Source organism: Hemitrygon akajei, chromosome 5, assembly GCF_048418815.1.
Source record: "Hemitrygon akajei chromosome 5, sHemAka1.3, whole genome shotgun sequence".
Lineage (NCBI taxonomy): Eukaryota > Metazoa > Chordata > Chondrichthyes > Myliobatiformes > Dasyatidae > Hemitrygon > Hemitrygon akajei.
In genome coordinates, this window is record NC_133128.1 from 6,822,051 (window position 1) to 6,841,321 (window position 19,271).

Sequence of the window (19,271 nt, forward strand, 5' to 3'; positions counted from 1 at the left end):
AGTATTCAAGGACATTTTCAAACTCTCACTTCTACGGGCAGAAGTTCCCAATTGTTTCAAAAAGGCAACGATTATACCAGTGACGAAGAAGGATAATGTGTGTCCGCCTTAATGGCCATAGCCAGGTAGCACTCACATTGACTGTGATAAATGCTTTGAGAGGTTGGTCATGACTAGACTGAACTCCTGCCTCAGCAAGGACCTGGACCCATTGCAATTTGCCTATTGCCACAATAGGTCAACGGCAGACACAATCTCAATGGCTCTTCACACGGCTTTAGACCACCTGGACAACACAGACACCTATGTCAGGATGCTGTTCATCGACTATAACTCAGCATTTAATACTATCATTCCCACAATCCTGATTGAGAAGTTACAGAACCTGGGCCTCTGTACCTCCCTCTGCAATTGGACCTTTTACTTCCTGACTGTAAGACCACAATCTGTGCGGATTGGTGATAACATATCCTCCTAGCTGACGATCAACACTGGCTCACCTCAGGGGTGTGTGCTTAGCCCACTGCTCTACTCTTTATATACACATGACTGTATGGCTAGGCGTTGCTCAAATACAATCTATAAATTTGCTGACGATACAACCATTGTTGGTAGAATCTCAGGTGGTGATGAGAGGGTGTACAGGAGTGAGATATGCCAACTAGTGGAATGGTGCCACAGCAACAAACTGGCACTCAACGTCAGTAAGACGAAAGAGCTGATTGTGGACTGTAAGACGAAGGAACACATACCAATCCTCATAGAGGGATCAGAAGTGGAGAGAGTGAGCAGCTTCAAGTTCCTGGGTGTCAAGATCTCTGAGGATCTAACCTGGTCCCAACATATCAATGTAGTTATAAAGAAGGCAAGACAGCCGCTATACTTCATTAGGAGTTTGAAGAGATTTGACATGTCAACAGATACACTCAAAACCTTCTATAATTGTACTGTAGAGAGCATTCTGACCGGCTGCATCACTATCTGGTATGGAGGGGCTACTGCTCAGGACTGAAAGAAGCTGCAGAAGGTTGTAAATCTAGTCAGCTCCACCTTGGATACTAGCCTACAAAGTACCCAGGACATCTTCAAGGAGCGGTGTCCCAGAAAAGCAGCATCCATTATTAAGGACCTACAGCACCCAGGGTATGCCCTTTTCTCACTGTTACCATCAGGTAGGAGGTACAGAAGCCTGAAGACACACACTCAACGATTCAGGAACAGCTTCTTCCCCTCTGCCATCCGATTCCTAAATGGGCATTGAACCCATGAACACTGCCTCACTTTTTAAAAATATACAGTATTTCTGTTTTTTTGCACATTTTTTAATCTCTTCAATTTATGTATGTATACTGTAATTTATTTATTTATTTATATTATTTTATTTATTATTAATATTTTTCTCTTCTATATAATGTATTGCATTGAACTGCTGCTGCTAGGTTAACAAATTTCACATCACAGGCCGGCGATAATAAACCTGACTCTGATTCTCTTAGATAGGCACATTGGTGATAGAAAAATAGAGGGCTTAGTGGGGGGAAGGGTCAGATTGATCTTCGAGTTGGTTCAAAGGTTGACATAACATTGTGGTCTAAAGGGCTTGTACTGTGCTGTGGCAAGCTTGTAATTGTTTTATTTTATTTATTTAAAAGTACAACATGCTTTTAAATAAAGGTTCTACGAGCCGTGCTGACCAGCAACACACCAATTTAACCCTTGCCTAATCACAGGACAATTTACAATGGCCAATTAAGCTACTAACTGGTACACGTTTGGCATGTGGGAGGAAACCCATGCACGCACGGGAAGAAAGGTACAAACTTACTAACAGAGGACACCAGAACGGAATTCCAAACTCCGGCGCCCCCGAGCCGTAATAGCATCACGCTTATCACTACGGTACATTCTGGTACCAAAGTAGCATGCTCACATGTTCCACAAAGCGTCCCCATATCTGTCCAACTGTTGTCAGGATTATAATTGTACCCACACCTACCACTTCCTCTGGCAGCTCGTTCCATATACTCATCACCTTCTGAGTGAAAAAATCGTCCCTCAGGGCTCTTTTAAATCTTCCCCCGGTCACAATAAACCTTTGCCCTGTTTTCCCCAACCTGTGAAAATACCTGTGACTGTCATCTTGTCCAGCCTCACAAGAATTCACAAGTCACTATCAGGTCATTCCTTGTCCACCTTTCACTTCAGGAAAAGACATTCCGGTCTATCCAGTCTCTCCTAATAACTCAAACCCTACAGTGCTGGAAAGATTCGTGTGAATCTATGTTCTCCGGCATGATAGCCGAGCAGTTAGCACAACGCTCTGCAGTGCCAGCAGTTATCGATCAGCAATCAGGGTTCAGTTCTCACCACTGTCTGTAAGGCATTGGTACACTCCCTCTTTGACCATGTGGTTTTCCTCTGGGTGCTCGAGTTTTCTCCCTCATTCCAAAGACGTACGGGTTAGTGTTAGTAAGTTGGGGCATGCTATGGTGGCGGCGAAACTTGCGGCTGTCCCCTGCACATCCTCGGTCTGCGGGTATTTCACTGTACATGTGCCATCCGAAGCTAATCTCTTCATCTTTAATTCCTTTCTAGCTTAATCACACCCTTCACCGTGGAGGCCAGAATCAACATAAAGACTTAGTGACAATCAAAAATCATTGTGGTGGAGGAGTCTGTTCAGTCCTAGAAACCACACCAAACTGACGGGCAAATTCACATTTCAAGATTCAAGATTGTTTAATGTAATTTCCAGTACGTAAGTGTAAAGGGGAATTGAAATAATTGTTACTCTGGATCTGCTGTAGCACAAAAAATGCAAAGAGCACAATAATAATTCAATACACAATACATATAAACAGATAAGATAGCTTATATAAATGGATTGATTGTATGGCCTAATTCTGCTCCTATATTTTATGGTCTTAAAGTGATGCTGGGTACGGAAGTGTCTGTAATTAAGGTGACTCTGACAGGAAATGATGACGTAGTGGTGGTTGGGGGTGTGGAGGGGTGGGTTAGTGGGTGGAGGTGTTGATCAGCCTCACTGCTGGAGGATGATTTTTGAGTCTGGTGGTCCTGGTGTGGATGTTACGTAGCCTCCTCCCTGATGGGAGTGGGACAAACAGTTCATGAGGAGGGTGGGTGGGATCCTTCATGATGTTACTGGCTTTCTTTTCAGCACCTTTCTGTATATTTGTCCTTGGGGGCAGGTACGCTGGTGCCAGTGATGTATGGGTCAGTTTCAGCAAGTACATCTGGTGCCTCATGCCCCTCGTAACCCAGGTTCAGACCTGACCATTGGTGTGAAGTTTGTCCGATCTCCCTGTGACTGAGTTTCCCCCATGTGTTCTGATTCTCTGCAATATTCCAAAGATATATGGGTCGGAGGGTAACTGCCAGCTGTAAAACATCTGTGGTGGGTGGTTGAATGGTGCAATAAGGGGGCTATAGGGAGAATATGAGGCAAAACGCTCACTGAACATACACACACAAGCACATTATCCTCTCTCACTCTCTCTCTGTCTCTCCCTCTTCCTCTCCCCCACTCCCTCTCTCCATTTCCCTTTCCCTCTCCAACTTCATCTGACGGTCTCTCTCTCCCTCTCCCCCTCTCCTTTTTCCCTCCATCTCTCTCTCCCTTTGTCCCTCTTTCCCCCTCTCTAACTCCAAGGTGTATAAGACATTGATGAGGCCTAATTTGGAGAATTGTGTGCAGATTTGGTCACTACCTACAGGAAAGAGTGCAGAGAAGAGTTACTAGGATGTTGCTGAGTCTGGAGGACCTGAGTTATAAGGGAAGGCTGTATCAGTTAGGATTTTATTCCTTGGAATGTAGAAGGTGTTCAAAATTATGAGGGTATAGATGGAGTAAATGCAAGCAAACTTTCTTCACTGAGGTTGGGTGGGACTACGACTAGAGATAATGAGTTAATGGTGAAAGGTGAGAAATTTAAGGGGAATATAAGGGGAAACTTCTTCACTCAGAGGGTTGTAAGAGTGTGGAATGAGCTGCCAGCAGAAGTGGTGCATGCGAGCTCGATTTCAATGTTAAAGAGAAGTTTGGATAGGTACGTGGATGGTCGGGGTATGGGAGCAGGCAGTTTCACTGGCTACTAAATGAGCTAAAGGGCCTGTTTCTGTGCTGTACTTTCCTGTGACTATGATTCCATCGCTCTCTCCCTCTCTTTGTTGACAGCTTCTCTCCTCTAGGGCTCAGTTAACAGCAGCAGGAACTGTGCCATAGTGTCCTTGCCCTGGAATGTGCTTCAGGGAGCAGGAAGAATAACTCATTGTTAGTATGGGTGTGTCATGAGGAAGCTGGCACCCACAACAGCACTGGCAGTGAGTCTCATTGCTGGAGGCAATGCCAGGTACTTCTGTGACAGACATAGTATAATTGTATTGTGAATTAACTTTCTTAAATAAATTAAACACTTACGCTGAAAAATGCAGATAACCACAAACAGGTGGATTGTTCAACGAGGAAGCTGAGGAAGGACACCTTTAGCTAAAGGGTGGTGATTCTCTTAAATATCCAGAATGTATCTGCCTCTAAACCACCCCTGGAACCAGCGTCCTAGGACAGCCCAACATCCGCGAATGTCCTTCATCACCCGTTCACATTCCCAGCCATCAAATGCAGAGCAAAGGCCTGACCTCTACATCCCCTACACCACGGTCCCTGAACCCTTAACTCCCCTCTCTGAGCCCGAAACCATCCCCGTGAACCTAAAGCACAACTATCTCCCAGCCACAACTTTGATGGAGACCACAGGTCAAAGGTTCTGCTTCCAGACTGTACTTCGTGGTAGCAAATTCCACACACTCACCATCCTCTGTGTAAAACACCTACATCTAGCAGCCTCTGTACATCCCTCAAATCACTTTAAAATTATGCTCTCTCGTAATAGCAGCATCCATCATCAGTGACCCCCACCACCCAGACCACGCTCTCTTTACACTGCTGTCATCAGGAAGAAGGTACAGGAGCCACAGGAATCACACCACCAGGTTCAGGAACAGTTACTACCCCACAACCATCAGGCTTGTGAACCAAAGGGTGTACATTCTCAAGCCAAAAGCCATGGATGAACAAGGAGGCCCATCGTCTGCTGAGGGCTAGATCATTGGCATTTAAGTCTGGTGACCCAGGTCTGCACAAGAAAACCAGATATGACTTGCAGAGGGCTATTTCAAGGGCGAAGAAACAATCCCGAACGAGGTTAGAGGAGACATTGTATGCATGTCAACTCTGGCAAGGTGTGTAGGACATTACTTCCTACAAAACGAAACCCAACATCATAAATGGCAGTGATACTTCACTACCAGATGAGCTCAATACCTTTTATGCCCACTTTGAAAGGGGGAATAAAACTTCAGCTGTGAGGATCCCTGCTGTACCCAGTCACCCTGTGGTCTCTGCCTTGGAGGCCTACATCAGGCTGTCTTTCGGGAAGGCAGCAGTCCCTGGTATGGCTCTGAAAACTTGCATCAACCTACTGGTGGGTGTATTCAGAGGCATTTTTGAACTCTCACTGCTATGGTTGGAAGTCTCCACCTGCTTCAAAAGGGCAACAAATATATCAGTGCCCAAGAAGAGCAGTGTGAACTGCCTCAACAACTATTGACCAGTAGCACTCGCATCTACGATGATGAAATGCTTCGAGAGGTTGGTCTCAACTCCTGCCTCAGCAAGGATCTGGACCCACTGCAATTTGCCTATCACCACAATAGGTCTACAGCAGATGAGATCTCAATGGCTCTCCATGCGATCTTTGATCACCTGGACAATACAAATTCCCATGTCAGAATGCTGCTTATTGTCTATAGGTCATCATTCCTACAGTCCTGATTGAAAAGCTACAGAACTTGGGCCTCTCCAACTGGAACCTCAAATTCCTAACTGGAAGACCACAATCTGTGCAGATTGGTAATAACATCTCCACTTTGCTGATAATCAACGCTGGAGCTCTCCTGTCTCTATACCCATGACTGTGTGGCTAGTCATAGCTCAAATGCCATCTATAAATTTGCTGATGATACAACCATTGTCATCAGAATCTCAGATGGAGATGAGAAGATGTACAGGAGCAAGATATACCAGCTAGATGAGTGGTGTCACAGCAACAACCTTGCACTCAATGTCAGTGAAACCAAAAAGCTGACTGTAGACTTCAGAAAGGGTAAGTCAAGAGAATACGAACCAATCCTCATAGAGCGATCAGAAGTGGAGAGAGAGAGCAGTTTCAAATTCCTGGATGTCAATATCTCTGAAGATCTAACCTCGCTCTAACATATCAATGCAGCTATAAAGAATTCAAGACAGCAGTTTCATTGCATTAGGATTTGAGGAGATTTGGTTTGTCACCTAAAACACTTGAAAACTTCAACAGATACATTGTAGAGCGCACTCTGACTGGTTGCATCTCCATCTGGTATCGGGAGCTGGGGGTGGGGGCAGTGTCCACTGCGCAGGATTGAAATAAGCTGCAGAAAGTTGTAAACTCAGTCAGCTCCATCATGGGTACTAGCCTCCACAGTATCCAAGACATCTTCAGGGAGTGATCAGAAAGACAGCATTCATCATTAAGGACCCCCATCACCCAGGGCATGTCCCCTTCTCACTGCTACCGTCAGGAAGGAGGTACAGAAACCTAAAGGCAAACACTTAGCAATTCAGGAACAGCTTCTTCCACTCTGCCATCCAATTCCTAAATGGACAATGAACACATGACCACTACCCCACTACACTACATTTTTATTACTGTTTTTTCACTACATATTTTAATTCAACTATTTTATTTATATGTATATATAGGTGTGTGTGTGTGTGTGTGTGTGTGTGTGTGTGTGTGTGTGTGTGTGTGTGTGTGTGTGTGTGTGTGTGTATATATTATATATATAATAAATATATACATACACACACACACACTGACTGTAATTCATTTTTTACTCTATTAATCATGCATTGCAATGTATGCTGCTGCAAAGTTAACAAATTTCACAACATATGCCGGAGATATTAAACCAGATACTGATTCTGAACCTCACTCAGCTGCATCACAGTCTTGTATGGAAACACTGATGCCCTCAAACAGAAAAATCTTACAAAAAGTAGTGGATAGAGCCCAGACCATTACAGGCAAAACCCTCCCCATCACTGAGCACATCTACATGAAATGCTGTTGCACGAAAGCAGCATCTATCATTAGGGACCCCCCACCACCCAGGCCATGCTCTCTTTTCACTGCTGTCATCAGCAAGAAGGTACAGGAGCCTCAGGACTCACCCCACCAGGTTCAGGAACAGTTATTACCCCTCAACCATCAGGCTCTTGAACCAAAGGGGATAACTTCACTCAACTTCACTTTCCCATCGTTGAAATGTTCCCACAACCTATGGACTCACTTTCAAAGATTCTTCATCTCATGTTCTCAATATTTATTGCTTGTTTATTTATTATTATTTCTTTCTTTTGGTATTTGCAGTTTGTTGTCTTTTGTACATTGGTTGAATGCCCAAGTTGATGTGGTCTTTCATTAATTCTGTAATGGTTATTTTGGTTTTATTGAGTATGCCCATAAGAAAATGAATCTCAGGTTTGTATATGGTGACTTATATGTACTTTGATAATAAATTTACCTTTAACTTTGAAATTTGAATAAGTCTGTGGCTGTCCACTCTAACTATGCCTCCTACATTCTTCTACACCTCTATCAAGTCATCTCTCATCCTCCTTCACTCTAAAGAGAAAAGCCCAAGCTTGCTCAACCTATCCTCATTAGACATGCTGTCTAATCCAGGCAGTATCCTGGTAGATCTCCTCTGCCCCCTCTTTAAAGATTCCACATGAGGGGTGATTTCATAGAGGTATACAAAATTATGAGGGGTATAGATAGGACAAGTGCAAGCAGACTTTTTCCACTGAGACTGGGTGGCACTATAACTAGAGGTCATGGGTCAAGGGTGATAGGTAATATGTTTAAGGAGAACAAAAAGGAAAACTTCTACACTCAGAGGGTTATGAGAGTGTGGAACAAGCTGCCAGCACAAGTGGTGTAGGCTAGTGGCTAGTGGCCAGTGGCATACCACAGGGATCTGTGCTGTGTCCTTTGTTGTTTGTCATCTATATCAATGATATGGATGATAATGTGGTTAACTGGATGAGCAAGTATGTGGATAACACCAAGATTGGAGGCATAATGGACAGTGATGAAGGCTATTATGGCTTACAGAGGGATTTGCATCAGCTGGAAAAATGGGCTAAAAAACAGCAGATGGAATTCAATGCAAACAAGTCTGAGGTGTTGCACTTTGGTAGGACCAACCAGGATAGGGCATTGAGGAGTGTGGTAGAACAGGGGGATCTGGGAATACAAGTCCATAATTCATTGAAAGTGGCGTCACAGATAGATAAGGTTGTAAGGAAAGCTTTGGGTACATTGGCCTTAGCAATTCGATGTATTGAGTGCAGGAGATGGGATGTTATGTTAAAGTTGTATAAGACGTTGGTGAGGCCTAATTTGGAATATCGTGTGCAGTTTTGGTCACCTATCTACCAGAAAGATGTAAATAAAGTTGAAAGAGTATAGAGAAAATTTACATGGATGTTGCCGGATCTGGAGGACCTGAGTTATGGAGAAAGATTGAATAGGTTTGGACTGTATTCTTTAGAACGCAGAAAATTAAGAGGAGATTTGATAGGGGTACAGATAAGGTAAATGCGAGCAAGCTTTTCCCACTGAAGATGGGTGGAGCTACAACCAGGGGTCATGGGTTAAAGGTGAAAGATGAGGTATGAGGGGGAAAAGGGGGCCTTTTGTGCTTGGCTGCCAGTGACTAGTGGTGTTCCTCAGGGGTGAGTATTGGGACCGCTACTTTTCACATTGTCAGTGATTTAGATAATGGAATTGATAGCTCTGTGGCAAAGTTTGCAGATGATATGCAGATAGGTGGAGGGGTAGGTAGTGCTGAGGAACCAATGCAATTGCAGCAGGACTTAGACAAATTGGAAGAATGGGCAATAAAGTGGCTGATGGAATACAGTGTTGGGAAATGCATGATAATGCATTTTGATAAAAGGAACAATAGTGCAGACTATTATCTAAATGGGAAGATAATTCAAACATCAGAGATGCAGAGGGACTTGGGAGTCTTCGTGCAAGTCTCCCAGAAAGTTAACTTAAAGGATGAGGCCGTGGTGAAAAATGCAAATGCAGTGTTGGCATTTATTTCAAGGGAAATAGAATATTAAAGCAAGGAGATAACGCTGAGCAGTACACACAAAATGCTGGAGGAACTCAACCTGCAATACCGACTGTACTTTTTTCCACAGATGCTGCCTGGCCTGCTGAGTTCCTCCAGCATTTTGTGTGTGTTGCTTGGGTTTCCAGCATCTGCAGATTTCCTCGTGTTTATGGGATAATGCTGAAGCTTTATAAGATGCCAGTCAGGCCACACTTGGAGTATTGTCAACAGTTTTCGCTTCATATCTCAGAAAGAATCTGTTGTCATTGGAGAGTGTTCAGACGAGGTTCGCAAGGATGATTCCAGAAATGAAAGGGTTAACATATTTGGAGTGTTTGGCAGATTTGGGCCTGTACTCACTGGAATTTAGAAGAATGCAGGATAATCTCATTGAAACCTACCAAATGTTGAAAGGACTAGATAAGGTGGGTGTGGAAAGGATTTTTCCTAAGGTGCAGGTATCCAGAACTAGAGGGCACAGCCTCCAAATTGAGGAGGGACCTTCTAGACCGAAGGTAGGGAGGATTTTTTTCAACCAGAGAGTAGTGAATCTGTGGAATGCTCTGCCACGGACTGCGGAGGAGGCCAAGTCCATGGGTATATTTGAAGCGGAAGTTGATAATTTTGTGATTGGCAAGGATATGGCAAGAAGGCGGGTGTATGGGGTTGAGTGGGATCTGGGATCAGCTATGATGGATTGTCAGAGCAGACTTGATGGGCTGAATGGCCTAATTCTGTTCCTATGTCTTATGACCATCCACCTCCTGCTCCATAGGAACAGAATTAAGCTGGACATGTCCCTGGTCGGGGGTTAAGCAGATGCTACACCTTGCCCAAGGGTGACCTGCAGACTAGCAGGGGGAAGGAGCACCTTACATCTCCTTTGGCGGAGACGTAGCTCTGCCCTGCTGGCTACACTGCATATAGCACATATAACACTGCACGTAGAACATACGGAGTTATGATAGCAGAAAAGCATAGAGTCGTAAAGAAATACTATAGCCCAAGTACACAGCCTATAGACTGGTGATGTATGGGATGTTGTCTGGGAGCTACATTTCTGCAAGAAGAAGCACACAGCATTTCTTTTTCATTCAAGTGCAGTTGCAGAGGAATGCGATCCAGCTTCCACTGAGCGAACACTGGAGGGCAGCACTGACAGGAGGAGCCAGCCCCCCAGCCCAGGACGGAATCCAGTGGCACGCCACCAACTCTGGTGGCCCCTTCCCTGGAGGCCACAATGGATGACCGCAAGGCTAAATAAGGGATTACTGTAGGATCAGTGTTAATGGTCAGCATGGACTCAGAGGTCGAGTGGCCTGCTTCTGTGCTGAATGAATCTGGCACTCAGTGACTCTCTCAAACTGCTGACTTGGGAATCAAAACAAGTGAACTTAGAGGGTGAGTCACATGTGGGGAAAAGTTTCACAACTATACTGGCACCAAGGTGACAAGAGCACAAAATCATTCTTAATGACAGGAAGCTGACAAAATTGAAGGCTTCCAAACCGCATTCCAGTACTCAAATCTTTAGCTCCCATCATGCCAGCCAGACTGACTGGAGTCCAAGTGCTTATAAGCACCTAAGTGTGGGCCAAAACAATTAAATGTACAGAATGGTTTGTGTTTTTCCATTTTCTATCCTTCCCTCTTGGGCCACTTGTGCGTTTCACTTTGACAAAAGCCATTAGCTTGGCTGGGAGGGTCGGCAGCCCTTCAATGTAAGTCCAAGTGGGCTATTCAACTGCTAGAGGCTTCACAAATAAGATTAAAGGCTAGTGTCCTCTCTGGTTCTCATAAGCTGACTTAGGTTTGTAAACAGAGGCAGAAAGCCTGGCCGGTGAACCTCCTCTCAGGCCTAAGTAGCCAAATGGTAATTTCTCCTTTGCCAGAAACATCCCCCTTGCCAGGATCTGCTCGCAATGAGCAGCTTTAATGACTAATGTACACAAAATGTCAGAGGAACGCAAAAGGTCAGAAAGCATGAATGGAAGGTAATAAACAGTCAACATTTCAGCCCAAAACATTTCATCCGAACTGGAAAGGAAGGGCACAGAAGTCAAAATAAGAAGGGGGAGGAGTACAAGCTGTCAGGTGATATGTGAGACCAGGTAAGGGGGAAGACATGTGGGTGATGGCAGAGAGTGAAGTAAGAAACTCGGAGGAGATAGGTGGAAGAGGTAAAGGATTGAGGAAGAAGGAATCTGATAGGAGAGCAGAGTGGACCATGAGAGAAATGGAAGGAAGAAGGGAACCAGGGCGAAGTGATGGGCGGGAAAAAAAGGTGTGAGAGGGTCACTAGAACGGAGAAAGGAAGAGACAGAAGGAGGGATAATGCAGTAATTCCTGGAAATTAAAGTAATTAAAATTCATGCTGTGAGATTAGAGGCTACCAAACAAAACATGAGGTGTTGCTCCTCCGCCCTGAATTTACCTCATTGTGATGGTAGAGAAGTTTCAATGTTGCCCACACCTTGCCTGGATCGGCTTCTGATAGGGCACAAGGCAGAAAAAGCTGCAGAGAATTGTAAACTCAGCCAGCATATGACAATAAACTTTACATGACTCATTAATGTAACTTAATTAGACTGTTAACGTTTATTACTGTATTTGGGAAATCAAAAGAATGTTCAATGCCTTTTTTAAATGATGGCTAGTGACCCCATTCATATGAATCCATGTAGACCAGGTATGGCTGGTTTGTAATGATGTTTCTGAAGAGTAACTAGTCCCCTCAGCTCAGTCAGTTAAAGGACATTTGTCGAGCAACTTTGCTCCATCTACAGCAAGCTGGAACCTCCAGTGGCCAACCATTTTAATTCCAATCACATTCCCATTCTGACATCCCTGTCCATGGCCTTCTCTACTGCCACAATGAGACCACTGTCATGCTGGAGGAACAATACCTCATATTCCATCTGGGTAGCCTCCGACTTGACAGCACGAACAGTGATTTCTCTAACTTGTGGTAATTTTCCCCCTCCCCTTTCCCCTTTCCCTTGTCCTCTATTCTCCATTCTGGCACTCCTCTTGCCTCTTCAATTCTTCTCACCTGTCTATCCCCCCTGGTGCCCCTCCTCCTTCGCTTTCTCGCATTGTTCACTCTCCTCTCCTGTCAGATTCCTTCCTCTTCAGCCCTTTACCTTTCCTACTTATCAACTCTCAGCTTCTCACCTCATACCCACCTGGCTTCACCTATCACCTTCTAACTTGTCCTCCTTCCCTTCCCTCCTCCTTCCCCTCCCTCCACTTTCTTATTCTGGCTTCTTCCTTTCCAGTCCTTATGGAAGGTCTCGACCCAAAACATTGACCGTGTATTCCTCTCCATTGATGCTGCCCGGCCTGCTGAGTTTGTCTGACATTTTGTGAGAGTTACTACAGCTGGAGAACCAACCCTGGGCTCAGCCGACATCAGGTGAGACCCAGCACATTCCAGACGTCTGAGTCACCGAGCAACAGCTCAGAACACAACACCCCACTGCAGTTCCTCGACATCAGCACCATCCAGTTCAACGTTTCTGGTCAACAGGAAATATGAAGATGCAGAAATTTTGGGAAAAGAGGTGCAAATAAAGTGAAGAAATTATGGTAATATTAAGAGATTAGGGTGTATAAAATTAAGAGGGATATAGATAGGTACATGTAAGCATGCTTGTTCCAATGAGGTTGGATGGGATTATAACCAGAGGTCATGGGTAAACATAGAAACATGGAAAATAGGTGCAGGAGTAGGCCATTCAGCCCTTCGAGCCTGCACCATCATTCAGTATGATCATGGCTGATCATCCAACTCAGAACCCTGTACCTGCTTTCTCTCCATACCCCCCGATCCCTTTAGCCACAAGGGCCATATCTAACTTCCTCTTAAATATAGCCAATGAACCGGCCTCAACTGTTTTCTGTTGCAGAGAAATCCACAGATTCACCACTGTCTGTGTGAAGAAGTTTTTCCTCATCTCGGTCCTAAAAGGCTTCCCCTTTATCCTTAAACTGTGACCCCTCGTTCTGGACTTCCCCAACATCGGAAACAATCTTCCTGCATCTAGCCTGTCCAATCCCTTTAGAATTATATACGTTTCAATAAGATCCCCCCTAAATCTTTTAAATTCCAGTGAGTATAAGCCTAGTCGATCCAGTCTTTCTTCATATGAAAGTCCTGCCATCCCAGGAATCAATCTGGTGAACCTTCTTTGTACTCCCTCTATGGCAAGAATGTCTTTCCTCAGATTAGGGAACCAAAACTGCACACAATACTCTAGGTGCGGTCTCACCAAGGCCTTGGACAACTGCAGTAGAACCTCCCTGCTCCTGTACTCAAATCCTTTTGCTATGAATGCCAACATACCATTTGCCTTTTTCACCGCCTGCTGTACCTGCATGCCCACCTTCAATGACTGGTGTACAATGACACCCAGGTCTCGTTGCACCTCCCCTTTTCCTAATCGGCCACCGTTCAGATAATAATCTGTTTTCCTGTTCTTGCAACCAAAGTGGATAACCTCACATTTATCCACATTAAATTGCATCTGCCATTTGTCCAATGATTTCACCTCTTTCCAAATGTGTTGTTATCACATCTTTGATAACCGACTCTAGCATTTTCCCCACCACTGACGTCAGACTAACCGGTTTTTTCTCCCTCCTTTTTCAAAAAGTGGGGTTACATTAGCCACCCTCCAATCCTCAGGAACTAATCCAGAATCTAAGGAGTTTTGAAAAATTATCACTAATGCATCCACTATTTCTTGGGCTACTTCCTTAAGCACTCTGGGATGCAGACCATTTGGCCCTGGGGATTTATCTGCCTTTAATCCCTTCAATTTACCTAACACCACTTCCCTACTAACATGTATTTCCCTCAGTTCCTCCATCTCACTAGACCCTCGGTCCCTTACTATTTCCGGAAGTTTATTTATGTCCTCCTTAGTGAAGACAGAACCAAAATAGTTATTCAATTGGTCTACCATGTCTTTGTTTCCTATGATCAATTCATAAAGGATGAACAGTGAAATATTTAAGAGGAACATGAGGGAGAAATTCTTCACTCAGAGGGTGGTGAGAGTGAGGCCAGCGGAAGTGGTGGATGTGAGTTTGATTTCAACATTTAAGAGAAATTTGGAGAGGTAAATGGATGGCAGGGGTACGGAGGACTATGGTTTGGTGCAGGTCAATGGGGCTAGGCAGATTAATAGTTCAGCATTGGCTGAAGGGCCTGTTGTGGTGTTCTATGACTCTAAATGGAGTGGTTCACAAGCCAAAAGGGGTAATGGACCAACAAATGAAAGGGGAGGTGCATCACAGTAGGCTTGGCAGAAGATGTACTTCTTGTGACAGTTGGTAAAATTCCATCTGTGCCAGAACATACTGGTTCAATTCTTCACTTTACACTGGCATCAGAGACAGCATCCTCACATCAGCTATTACCATTTGGTTTGGTGCAGCACCCTCTCACAATATACGAACTGTCAGTTCAGCATAAAAGGTTACTGGCTGCAGTCCACCATCACTGCAAGACTTGGATGTACCCAGGACAAAGAATCAGGCAGGAATAATCACTGCGGACACTACCCACCCTGCAAACTGCCTTTTTGAAAAACTTACTCCTGGAAGCATTATAGAGCAGTTAAACCAAAAAACTTCATACCATTTTAAAAGCTTCTTCCCCCGGCAGTTCAACTGATCAACAATTCCCATTACACACCCGTGGCACCCTTCATCTATTACCCCAGTCACTGGTTTAGCCTCCCACACCCCCTCTATTAACCCCATCACTGCACTGCTCCCATATCATAACGCTCTTTACATGGTAAACACGTACTTGCTGATATTTATGTATTTAGGCTCATTTTATTCCTTATCTCTACTTCAATCTCTAAATTTAAATTTTATATACTATTTTATTCTTACAATTGTTGAATGTTGTTTTTTTGTTGCATGACACACCAACACACCACAGTAAATTTCTAATACACGTAAACGTATATGGCAAATAAAATTGATCCTTGAGGATCAAGGATCAGCAGAATCTTCAGCTAGAGAAAGACACTTGGACAAGGAACATGGAGAGGAAAGACTGAGAGACAGGTGGACCTAGTGGTGGCAAATGGGATTATGTAGATCAGCATCTCAGTCAGTACAGTTCAAAGTAAATCAACATACGCATATGTCACCATATAAAACCATGAGTTCATTTTCTTGCGGGTGTTCACAGTAGAACAAACAAATACAAGAAATCAATGAAAAACTACATATAAAAACTGACAAACAACCAATGTGCAAAAGAAGACAAACAGTACAAATACAAAAAAAAACTAATGATAAGAATTTATAAAGAAAGAAAGAATACTGAGAACATGAGTTGCAGACTCCTTCAAAGTGAGGCTGCTGATTCTGGAATTAGTTCATTGTTGAAGTGAGTGAAGTTATCCCTGCTGGTTCAGGAGCCTGATAAAAGGGTAAAAACTTTTCCTGAACTTGGTGGTTTATAATGTAGGGCTCCTGCACTTCATGTGCAATGGTAGTAGTGAGAAGAGAGCATGGCGCGGATCATGGGAGTTCTTGATGAAGGGTGCTACTTTCTTGGGGTAGTGCTCTTTGTAAGAGTGTTCAATGGTGAAGCTGAAGGATCTGTTTCTGTGCTGCCGGCTATGAGTCTGCATGAAATAACCAAACTCACTGTAGAGTTTAGAAGGCAGTCCAGAGAAAATGAGGTTTTGTGCCACAAGATTAGGAAGAGTTTCAGTGGAATAGAATAAGAGGCCAGAGAGGGAGATGAGGAGCTCAGAATAATGCTTGTGGATGGAATGTACTCACAGAGTTACAAAGGGATACAGCATAGAATCAGCCTACAATCCTAAATTAATCTGATTTTACATTATCCCCACATTCTCGTCAAAGCCCCATACATTTCTACCCATCATCTACACTCTAGGCACACATTACTTTGGCCAATTAACCAACCAACCAACCCACCTATCTTTGGAACACGTGAGGAATTTCTTTTGTCTCATTTATGTCCAGATAGAGTATGGTAACAAGCTACCTATGCTACCCTGCCGCTTCAAATTCTGTTTCCTTTTTACTGTAACCATATATAACCATATAACAATTACAGCACAGAAACAGGCCATCTCAGCCCTTCTAGTCCGTGCCAAATGCTTACTCTCACCTAGTCCCACCGACCTGCACTCAGCCCATAACCCTCCATTCCTTTCCTGTCCATATACCTATCCAATTTTGCTTTAAATGACAAAATCAAACCTGCCTCTACCACTTCTACTGGAAGCTCGTTCCACACAGCTACCACTCTCTGAGTAAAGAAGTCCCCCTCGTGTTACCCCTAAACTTTTGCCCCCTAACTCTCAACTCATGTCCTCTTGTTTGAATCTCCCCTACTCTCAATGGAAAAAGCCCTTCCATGTCAACTCTATCTATCTCCCTCATAATTTTAAATACCTCTATCAAGTCCCCCTTCAACCTTGTACACTCCAAAGAATAAAGACCTAACTTGTTCAACCTTTCTCTGTAACTTAGGTACTGAAATCCTGGAAGCATTCTAGTAAATCTCCACTGTACTCTCTCTATTTTGTTGACATCTTTCCTATAATTCAGTGACCAGAACTGTACACAATACTCCAAATTTGGCCTCACCAATGCCTTGTGCAATTTTAACATTACATCCCAACTCCTATACTCAATGCTCTGATTTATAAAGGCCAACATACCAAAAGCTTTCTTCACCACCCTATCCACATGAGTTTCCACCTTCAGGGAACTATGCACCATTATTCCTAGATCACTCTGTTCTACTGCATTCCTCAATGCCCTACCATTTACCATGTATGTCCTATTTTGATGAGTCCTACCAAAATGTAGCATCTCACACTTATCAGCATTAAATTCCATCTGCCATCTTTCAGCCCACTCTTCTAACTGGCCTAAATCTCTCTGCAAGCTTTGAAAACCTACTTCATTATCCACAACACCACCTATCTTAGCATCACCTGCATACTTACTAATCCAATTTACCACCCCAACATCCAGATCATTAATATATATGACAAACAACATTGGACCCAGTACAGATCCCTGAGGCACACCACTAGTCACCGGCCTCCAACCTGACAAACAGTTATCCACCACTACTCTCTGGCATTTCCCATCCAGCTACTGTTGAATCCATTTTACTACTTCAAAATTAATACCTAATGATTGCACCTTCCTAACTAACCTTCCATGTGGAACCTTGTCAAAGGCCTTACTGAAGTCCATATAGACAACATCCATTGCTTTACCCTTGTCAACATTCCTAGTAACCGCTTCAAAAAATTCAATAAGATCTGTCAAACATGACTTTCCACACAAAAATCCATGTTGACTGTTCCTAATCAGACCCTGTCTATCCAGATAATTATATATACCATCTCTAAGAATACTTTCCATTAATTTACCCACCACTGATGTCAAACTTACAGGCCAATAATTGCTAGGTTTACCTTAAGCAACACACACAAAATGCTATAGGATCTCAGCAAGCCAGGCAGCATCTATGGAAATGAATAGGCAGTCAATGTTTCAGGTTGAGACCATTCTCCAGGACTTGAAAGGAAAGGAGTAAAATGTCAGACTAAAAAGGTGGGGAGAGTGGAAGGAAGATAAGCTATAAGGTAATAGGTGAAGCCAGGTGGGTAGGAAAGGTAAAGGGCTGGAGAGGAACAAATCTAGTAGGAGAGGAGAGTGGACCATAAGAGAAAGGGAAAGAAGAGGGGACCTGGGAGGGGGGGGGGTCCCGGAGGAGGTGATAGGCAGGTGAGAAGAGGTAAGATGCCAGAGTGGTGAATAGAAGAAGAAGGGAGAGGGAGGAATATTTTTTACCAGAAGGAGAAATTAATATTCAAGCTATCAGGTTGGAGTCTACCCAGATGGAATATAAGGTGTTGCTCCTCCACCCTGAGGGTGGCCTCATCTTGGCACAAGAGGAGAACATGAACTGACGTGTTGGAAAGGTAATCGGATTTCCAACATCTGAAGACTTTCTTGTGTTTATGTTTCACTGTACCTTGTTGGATGTGACAAAAATCAATCAATTAGCAATACCAAGCAGAGCACCTGATACAAACCCATGCAATCATGAGCAAACTTTACAGAGACAGCACTGAAGCTGCATCTCTGTAGCTGTGAGCCAGGAACTCTAGTAGCTCTGCCATTTTGGAACAAGCCACACATATAGGTTGTGCGAGCTAGGGCTTTGCTCTTTGGAGTGACAGAGGATGGGAGATGACTTGAAAGGCTAATATATTTAAAAGATCCTCTGATAGTCACATGGATGTATGAAAACTAAATAGGAATTATTGTGTATTTAATATTTCAGTGATATTTGAGTATTATCATAAATATATTTCTTGATTAAGCATTCTTTGCTGTTTACATAGTGGATGTTGGGTTATATATAAAAGTACATGAATGACATACGTCATTACACTGCAATTGTGCACCTCACTAAATTAGAAACATAGACATGTTATCCCTGGCTTCACGCTTTTCTTTTGATTAGCTATGAGGGGTGATTGATAAGTTTGTGGCCTAAAGTAGGAGGAGTCAATTTTAGAAAACCTAGCAGAGTTATTTTTCCCACATTTACACACTTACTTCAGTGGTCATGGAGCATATGGATCCCTTCTTTGTAGAAGTCGGCATCTTGGAACTCCAGAAGTGGTCCACAGCAGGGGTGATTGATAAGTTCGTGGCCTGAAGGAGATGAGGAGAAATGTCAAACTTGCTCCATTTTCATTCAAAGAGTTGAACTGCACATGCATGTAAAGGGAGTTGTATAACTCATCTCCTTCTACCTTAGGCCACAAACTTATCAATCACCCCTGCTGTTGACCACCTGGAGGCCCAAGATGCTCTCGTTACATGCATGTGCAGTTCAACTCTTTGAGTGATAATGCAGAAAGTTTGAAGTTAAAAACTCACTTCATTCTACCTTAGGCCACAAACTTATCAATCACCCCTGCTGTGGA